Source organism: Ovis canadensis, chromosome 6 (assembly GCF_042477335.2).
Source record: "Ovis canadensis isolate MfBH-ARS-UI-01 breed Bighorn chromosome 6, ARS-UI_OviCan_v2, whole genome shotgun sequence".
Taxonomy (NCBI): domain Eukaryota; kingdom Metazoa; phylum Chordata; class Mammalia; order Artiodactyla; family Bovidae; genus Ovis; species Ovis canadensis.
In genome coordinates, this window is record NC_091250.1 from 115,260,652 (window position 1) to 115,270,014 (window position 9,363).

The 9,363-nt window shown below is 41.8% G+C and overlaps 1 non-coding gene across 1 annotated transcript; it reads left to right on the forward strand.

Annotated features, from left to right (window-relative positions):
- The first annotated feature begins 431 nt into the window (after positions 1-431).
- LOC138443065 (U6 spliceosomal RNA) lies at positions 432-541 on the forward strand. Its single transcript, XR_011257991.1, has one exon. It is a non-coding gene; the product is annotated as a U6 spliceosomal RNA (small nuclear RNA).
- Positions 542-9,363: the final 8,822 nt, after the last annotated feature.

The following is a 9,363-nucleotide window of genomic DNA, read 5'->3' on the forward strand; positions in this document are numbered from 1 at the left end:
GAAAACTGGGATTTGTATTTTCACGTGTTCTTCACCTTTGGTGAGCAGGTAAGGGTGTCTTAATTGCAACATCTGTAGTACTTGAAGTGGAGGATTGTGGCCCTGATTTGCAGTTTCAGTTAATAAGTGAGCTGTCACCATGCCTTCACTTTCTAAAGACAAGTCCTGATAGTGAATAAAGGAGGAGTTTTGATGAAATTTTAGAGAGTTCATTTATCCTCCACATTCACCTTCAGGAATCAGCTAGATTTTTAAACTCTAGGTAAAACAAAGACTGGTTTTCTTTTGATTCACCATGATACTGAACACAGTGCTGTATGATATAGTAAATGATGTCTGTGTATCTTGTAGAATTTTCTAAAGGATAATGGATCTCCTTTACTGAATATGGCTAACAGCAAAAAATAATCCTCAGGTGGGGATTGGTGTTTATCAGTTTGGCCAGGAAATTCAGCTGATTAAAATTGGAATGATACAGAGAAGATTAGCATGGCCCCTGCATAATGATGACACGCAAATTCGTGAAGTGTTTCATATTTTTCAGTCTCTTTAACAAGTGGTGCTGGGAAAACTGGTCAACCACTTGTAAAATAATGAAACCAGAACATTTTCTAACACCATACACAAAAATAAACTCAAAATGGATTAAAGATCTAAATGTAAGAGCAGAAACTATAAAAATACTGGAGGAAAACATAGGCAAAACACTCTCTGACATAAATCACAGCAGGATCCTCTATGACCCACCTCCCAGAGTAATGGAAATAAAAGCAAACATAAACAAATGGGACCTAATTAAACTTAAAAGCTTTTGCACAACAAAGGAAACTATAAGCAAGGTGAAAAGACAGCTGTCAGAATGGGAGAAAAGAAGAGCAAATGAAGCAACTGACAAAGAATTAATCTCAAAAATATACAAGCAACTCCTGCAACTCAATTCCAGAAAAATAAAGGACCCAATCAAAAAATGTGCCAAAGAAGTAAACAGACATTTCTCCAAAGAAGACATACAGATGGATAACAAATGCATGAAAATATGTTCAACATCACTTATTATCAGAGAAATGCAAAACACAGTGAGGTACCATCTCACACTGGTCAGAATGGCTGCAATCCAAAACTCTACAAGCAATAAATGCTGGAGAGGGTGTGGAGAAAAGGGAACCCTCTTACACTGTTGATGGAAATGCAAACTAGTACAGCCACTATAAAGAACAGTGTGGAGATTCCTTGCTTCTGCTGCTAAGTCGCTTCAGTCGTGTCCAACTCTGTGCGACTCCACAGATGGCAGCCCACCAGGCTCCCCCGTCCCTGGGATTCTCCAGGCAAGAACACTGGAGTGGGTTGCCATTTCCTTCTCCAATGCATGAAAGTGAAAAGTGAAAAGGTATGTCAGTTCAGTTCAGTTCAGTCGTGTCTGACTCTTTGCAACCCCATGAATTGCAGCACGCCAGGCCTTGCTGTCCATCACCAAATCCCAGAGTTCACTCAGACTCATGTCCATCGAGTCCGTGATGCCATCCAGCCATCTCATCCTCGGTCATCCCCTTCTCCTCCTGCCCCCAATCCCTCCCAGCATCAGAGTCTTTTCCAGTGAGTTAACTCTTCGCATGAGGTGGCCAAAGTACTGGAGCTTCAGTTTTAGCATCATTCCTTCCAAAGAAATCCCAGGGCTGATCTCCTTCAGAATGGACTGGTTGGATCTCCTTGCAGTCCAAGGGACCCTCAAGAGTCTTCTCCAACACCACAGTTCAAAAGCAGCAATTCTTCGGCGCTCAGCCTTCTTCACAGTCCAACTCTCACATCCATACATGACCACAGGAAAAACCATAGCCTTGACTAGACGGACCTTAGTCGGCAAAGGAATGTCTCTGCTTTTGAATATACCATCTAGGTTGGTCATAACTTTCCTTCCAAGGAGTAAACGTCTTTTAATTTCATGGCTGCAGTCACCATCTGCAGTGATTTTGGAGCCCCAAAAAAATAAAGTCTGACACTGTTTCCACTGTTTCCCCATCTATTTCCCATAAAATGATGGGACCAGATGCCATGCTCTTCGTTTTCTGAATGTTGAGCTTTAAGCCAAATTTTTCGCTCTCCTCTTTCACTTTCATCAAGAAGCTTTTTAGCTCCTCTTAACTTTCTGCCGTAAGGGTGGTGTCATCTGCATATCTGAGGTTATTGATATTTCTCCCAGCAATCTTGATTCCAGCTTGTGTTTCTTCCAGTCCAGCGTTTCTCATGATGTACTCTGCATAGAAGTTAAATAAGCAGGGTGACACAATATACAGCCTTGATGTACTCCTTTTCCTATTTGGAACCAGTCTGTTGTTCCATGTCCAGTTCTAACTGTTGCTTTCTGACCTGCATACAGATTTCCCAAGAGGCAGGTTAGGTGGTCTGGTATTCCCATCTCTTAAATAATTTTCCATAGTTTGTTGTGATCCACACAGTCAAAGGCTTTGGCATAGTCAATAAGGCAGAAATAGATGTTTTTTCTGGAACTCTCTTGCTTTTTCCATGATCCAGCAGATGTTGGCAATTTGATCTCTGGTTCCTCTGCCTTTGCTAAAACCAGCTTGAACATCAGGGAGTTCACGGTTCACGTATTGCTGAAGCCTGGCTTGGAGAATTTTGAGCATTACTTTACTAGCATGTGAGATGAGTGCAATTGTGCAGTAGTTTGAGCATTCTTTTGCGTTGCCTTTCTTTGGAATTGGAATGAAAACTGACCTTTTCCAGTCCTGTGGCCACTGCTGAGTTTTCCAAATTTGCTGGCATATTGAGTGTAGCACTTTCACAGCATCATCTTTCAGGATTTGAAACAGCTCAATTGGAATTCCATCACCTCCACTAGCTTTGTTCATAGTGATGCTTTCTAAGGCCCACTTGACTTCACATTCCAAGATATCTGGCTCTAGATTAGTGATCACATCATCATGATTATCTGGGTGGTGAAGATCTCTTTTGTACAGTTCTTCCATGTATTCTTGCCACCTCTTCTTAATATCTTCTGCTTCTGTTAGGTCCCTACCATTTCTTTCCTTTATCAAGCCTGTCTTTGCATGAAATGTTCCCTTGGTATCTCTAATTTTCTTGAGGAGATCTCTAGTCTTTCCCATTCTGTTGTTTTCCTCGATTTCTTTGCATTGATCCCTGAAGAAGGCTTTCTTATCTCTTCTTGCTATTCTTCGGAACTCTGCATTCAGATGCTTATGTCTTTCCTTTTCTCCTTTGCTTTTCGCCTCTCTTCTTTTCACAGCTATTTGTAAGGCCTCCCCAGACATCCATTTTGCTTTTTTGCATTTCTTTTCCATGGGGATGGTCTTGATCCCTGTCTCCTGTACAATGTCACGAACCTCATTCCATAGTTCATCAGGCACTCTATCTATCAGATCTAGGCCCTTAAATCTATTTCTCACTTCCACTGTATAATCATAAGGGATTTGATTGAGGTCATACCTGAATGGTCTAGCGGTTTTCCCTACTTTCTTCAATTTGAGTCTGAATTTGGTAATAAGGAGTTCATGATCTGAGCCACAGTCAGCTCCCAGTCTTGTTTTTGTTGACTGTATAGAGCTTCTCCATCTTTGGCTGCAAAGAATATAACCAATCTGATTTCGGTGTTGACCATCTGGTGATGTCCATGTGTAGAGTCTTCTCTTATGTTGTTGGAAGAGGGTGTTTGCTATGACCAGTGCATTTTCTTGGCAAAACTCTATTAGCCTTTGCCGTGCTTCATTCCGTATTCCAAGGCCAAATTTGCCTGTTACTCCAGGTGTTTCTTGACTTCCTATTTTTGCATTCCAGTCCCCTATAATGAAAAGGACATCTTTTTTGCGTATTAGTTCTAAAAGGTCTTGTAGGTCTTCATAAAACCGTTCAACTTCAGTTTCTTCAGCGTTACTGGTTGGGGCATAGGCTTGGATAACTGTGATATTGAATGGTTTGCCTTGGAGATAAATAGAGATCATTCTGTCGTTTTTGAGATTGCATCCAAGTACTCATTTCGGACTCTTTTGTTGACCATGATGGCTACTCCATTTCTTCTGAGGAATTCCTGCCCGCAGTAGTAGATATAATGGTCATCTGAGTTAAATTCACCCATTCCAGTCCATTTTAGTTCACTGATTCCTAGAATGTCAATGTTCACCGTTGCCATCTCTTGTTTGACCACTTCTAATTTGCCTTGATTCATGGACCTGACATTCCAGGTTCCTATGCAATATTGCTCTTTATAGCATCAAATCTTGCTTCTATCACCAGTCATATCCACAACTGGGTATTGTTTTTGCTTTGGCTCCATCCCTTCATTCTTTCTGGAGTTATTTCTCCATTGATCTCCAGTAGCATATTGGGCACCTAATGACCTGGGGAGTTCCTCTTTTGGTATCCTATCATTTTGCCTTTTCATACAGTTCATGGGGTTCTCAAGGCAAGAATACTGAAGTGGCTTGCCATTCCCTTCTCCAGTGGACCACATTCTGTCAGACCTCTCCACCATGACCCGCCCGTCTTGGGTTGCCCCGCAGGCATGGCTTGGTTTGATTGAGTTAGACAAGGCTGTCGTCCTAGTGTGATTAGATTGACTAGTTTTCTGTGAGTATGGTTTCAGTGTGTCTGCCCTCTGATGCCCTCTAGCAACACCTACCATAGAAACCTGGAAATAGAACTGCCATATGACCCAGCAATCCCACTGCTGGGCGTACACACCAAGGAAACCTGAATTGAAAGAGACACGTGTACCCCAATGTTCATTGCAGCACTGTTTATACTAGCCAGGACATGGAAGCAACCTAGATGTCCATCAGCAGATGAATGGATAAGAAAGCTGTGGTACATACACACAATGGAATATTAGTCAGCCATTAAAAAGAATGCATTTGAATCAGTTCTAATGAGGTGCATGAAACTGGAGCCTGTTATACAGAGTGAAGTAAGCCAGAAAGAAAAACACCAATATAGTATACTAAATGGCAACCCACTCCAGTACTCTTGCCTGGAGAATCCCATGGACAGAGGAGCTTGGTGGGCTACAGTCCACGGGGTCACAAAGAATTGGCCACGACTGAGCGACTTCACTTTCAATGCATATATATGGAATTTAGAAAGGTGATAATGATCACCTTATATGTGAGACAGCGAAAGAGACACAGATGTAAAGAACACACTTTTGCACTCTGTGGGAGAGGGTGAGGGTGGGATGATTTGAGAGAATAGCATTGAAACATGTATATTATCACATGTGAAATAGATCACCAGTCCAGGTTCAAGGCGTGAGACAGGATGCTCAGGGCTGGTGCCCTGGGATGACCCTGAGGGATGGGATGGGGAGGGAGGTAGGAAGGGAGTTCAGGATGGGGAACACATGTACACCCGTGGCTGACTCATGTTAATGTATGGCAGAAACTACCACAATACTGTAAAGTAATTAGCCTCCAATTAAAATAAATAAATTAATTTTAGAAAAGTTAAATCTTACTTATCTCTGCTACTAAGAAGCCATCTTAGTTTAGCTGAGTCGGGCCACTAATGTGTTGTAGGAAATAAATAGTCTAGGTGCTTTCTTTTGCCTGCCCTCTCCTGTCAGGTTTTCAGGTTCCTCCTCCAAGGTCTTTCAGCCTGTTTGCTTATTTTCTGTCCCCTGTTGTATCCTCGCAGCCAGATTCTCTGAGCGCCGAGTCATCACTTCTTTTCCCTGATAACCAGACTCAGGCTAATGGTCTACTATGCTAATTGGCTAGAATGTAGGGCCTCCTCTATTCCCTTGACACCAGTCATCATGGATGAGAGGCCTTGTGTAGACCTTGTCCTTTCATGTGTTTTCTTATCACCTGGTATGGTACATGTGAAAGACAACTCAATTAGAAAACAGGAGGCGGTTTTATGTCCTCTCTCTAACAGTTATTACTAATGCTTGATTATGAAAAGTTTCTTTTTTAAAAAATTGAGGTATAGTTGTTCTATGATGTGTTAGTTTCTGCTGAAGAATGAAGTGAATCAGCAGTATGTATCAATATATTCCCTCCCTGCTGGACCTACCCCTTGTCCCTGCCCCTCCACAGGCACAGTCATCTCGGTCCTCACAGAGCACAGGGCTGAGCTCCCTATACTGTACAGCAGCTTCCCACTAGTTATCTGTTTCACACATGGCGGGGCACATTCTTCCATCTCAGTCTCCCAGTTCATCCCAACCCCCTCCCCTCCCTCGGTGTCCACTCATCCATTCTCTCTGTCTGCATCGCTATTCCTGCCTTGCAAATAGATTCATCTGTACCTTTTTTCTAGATTCCACATATATGTGTTTTAATATATGATATTTGTTTTTCTCTCTCTGACTTTAGTCTGTGTGACAGTCTCTCGGTTCATCCACGTCACTACAGATGGCCCAGTATCATTCCTTTTTATGGCCAAATAGCATTCCATTGTACCAAATCTTCTTCATCCATTCATCTGTCAGTGGACATTTAGGTTGCCTCCATGAAAGTTTCTTAATTGCTGTCTCCCTGATCATTGAATTTCACCACCTTCTAAATGAGCAGGATTGGAGGCGGAGGCACCAGTGTAGATGGCATGCAAACTGGGAGGTACTCTTCTCCAGTGAGACTCTATCCTGCTTTCTTTATTTTTGCTTTTCTCCTTCCCTTTCCTCCTTCTTTTTTGTACTCTCTCTCTCCCCTTCTTCTCTTCCTTTCCCCTTTCTTCCATCCTTTTTTCCTTCCCCTACTCTCTCTGCTAAACTTCTCCCTCTTCTTGTAGCCCTCCTGTCTTTCTTACCCTCACCCTACCACTACACTTCAGTTCTCCAAGGATATGTAGTTTTCCACTCGAATCCTATACAATGAAGTGTGTGTAGTAGGGGAGTAGAATAAGGGGAAGCCTAAAACAAGCAGGATGGTAACATTTAGGAAAAGTTGGTATGAGGTTGGGGACAAGGATGAAAAAAAAAAAGAGATTGTATAAAATATTCTCATTATCTTTGAAATGTAAAACATTTGTTCTTCAGAAAGGACAAATGTTCCTGGTAATTAGATCTGAAGCAAATTCTTACCTGAAGCTTATGGGAGATGCAGAAATTTTGTTCTCAATAAGATCCTTAAAATTAAAGCAGTGGTTTGTTTTAAGATGTTATATTATGCCTTAATTTAAGCTGAGGGCATGAAGTAAGAATCTGTTAAGGGCCAGATCATGACTTCTGGTGTCTTATCATCCTGATGTAAGTATTTTATCCAGGGCGCTTACTCCTTGGAAGAAAAGTTACGACCCACCTAGATAGCATATTCAAAAGCAGAGACATTACTTTGCCGACTAAGGTCCGTCTAGTCAAGGCTATGGTTTTTCCTGTGGTCATGTATGGATGTGAGAGTTGGACTGTGAAGAAGGCTGAGCACCGAAGAATTGATGCTTTTGAACTGTGGTGTTGGAGAAGACTCTTGAGAGTCCCTTGGACTGCAAGGAGATCCAACCAGTCCATTCTGAAGGAGATCAGCCCTGGGATTTCTTTGGAAGGAATGATGCTAAAGCTGAAACTCCAGTATTTCGGCTACCTCATGCGAAGAGTTGACTCATTGGAAAAGGCTCTGATGCTGGGAGGGATTAGAGGCAGGAGGAGAAGGGGATAACAGATGAGGAGATGGCTGGATGGCATCACGGACTTGATGGATGTGAATCTGAGTGAACTCTGGGAGTTGGTGATGGACAGGGAGGCCTGGCGTGCTGCGATTCATGGGGTCACAAAGAGTCGGACACGACTGAGCAACTGAACTGAACTGAACTGAAGGCCTAGAAAAGTGAAAGAAAGTGAAAATCACTGAGTCGTGTCCTATTTTTGTGACCCCATGGACTGTAGCCCACTAGGCTCCTCTGTCCATGGGATTCTCCAGACAAGAATACTGGAGTGGGTAACCATCTTCTCCAGAAGACCTTCCAGACCAAGAGTTCAGTTTAATCTTGGAGAATAATATGAAATTTTTCACTCAGTTGAATTCAATAATTGAATTGAATAAAATAATCTTGAAGAATAAAGGCAGCTATCAAATGGTATTCCATACATATAATTTTTATATCATTAAAATATAGAGATTATTATTTACAGAGAAAACTTTAAGCTGGAGGAAACTTTAAGCTAGAGAAAACTTTGGCTGAGAATCAAAAGTACAATGTCCTGGGGAATGTGGTGCTGGAATCAAAGATGTCTTTGTCTGTGAGTAACAGATCCTTGGGTCAGGAAGATGTCTTGGATGAGGGCATGGCAACCTATTCCAGTATTCTTGCCTGGGAAATCCCATGGAGAGTGGAGCCTGGTGGGCTGCAGACCATAGGGTTGCAAAGAGTCAGACACGACTGGGTGACTAAGCACACACAATCAGAAAATTCTGCTCAAGTTGCCCAAGTGAACAAGAATGCAAGGGATGGGTAGGGTTCCTTGTGTACTAGTTCTTTAGGGTTCTAGGTTTTTTCCTATGTGATTCTCTTGGCTCTGACCTCTGCCACTGGTTGGCTTCATTCTCAGGCAGGATCACAGCATCAGTTCCAGAAGTCTCATCCAGACACATGTTGGACTTTTCTGCAACACTGGATCAGGGTTGTCACTTGCTTTGTGGCTACAGGGAACAATTGTAGTGACTGCACTAGCTTCATGATTCTGGATTACAGTTATGGTGGTGGATTCTTGACATTAGAATTACCAGGCAGTCCCCTGAGTTCCTATCATCTTTTTAGTGGCCCAGGTAGCAACTTCCCTGGCAGACCAGCTCAGTAGTATTTCTTTAGTAGCTGTTGCTGGAGGAACAGCCTGGAATCCTCTTCTCTAGTGTTTCCAGTTATTTTGAAGCATTTAGCTCCCTGTTTTAAATTTTTCTGCTTACATTAACTCGAGTGGTTTTTGGTTGAAACCTGGCATTCTCTTCTCATGTCAAACTCAATTTGTTTAAAACAAAACACCTTTCCTAATTAGCTCTTATTTCTGACATTCTTAAGTATTGTCACTCACAGTTATCTTTTTTCTCCTTTTTTTGTTCACAGCCAAACAAATCCCTCAAAGTACCTCTTTTTGTTTGTACCTTTCTTTCTAGTCTTTATGTTCGCATATGTCAAAAGTAATCTTTGTAAAATACTGTTTGTATTGTATCATTGCTGTTCAGTGCACGAATCTTAGATTTTTTAACTCTTAGCCTTGCATTCAATGTTCACAAAAATCTAATCTCAACTAATCTTTTCAAATGTATGTTTTTCTTGGGGGTGGGTGTGTATAGAGACTCTGCCGTATCAGAGTCTTACTAAATTTCAGATCTCAGTCTAGATCTTCTCCTATATATAAAGGCTACTCTGAACTTTTTCAGATAATTTTTGCAATTCAAATTA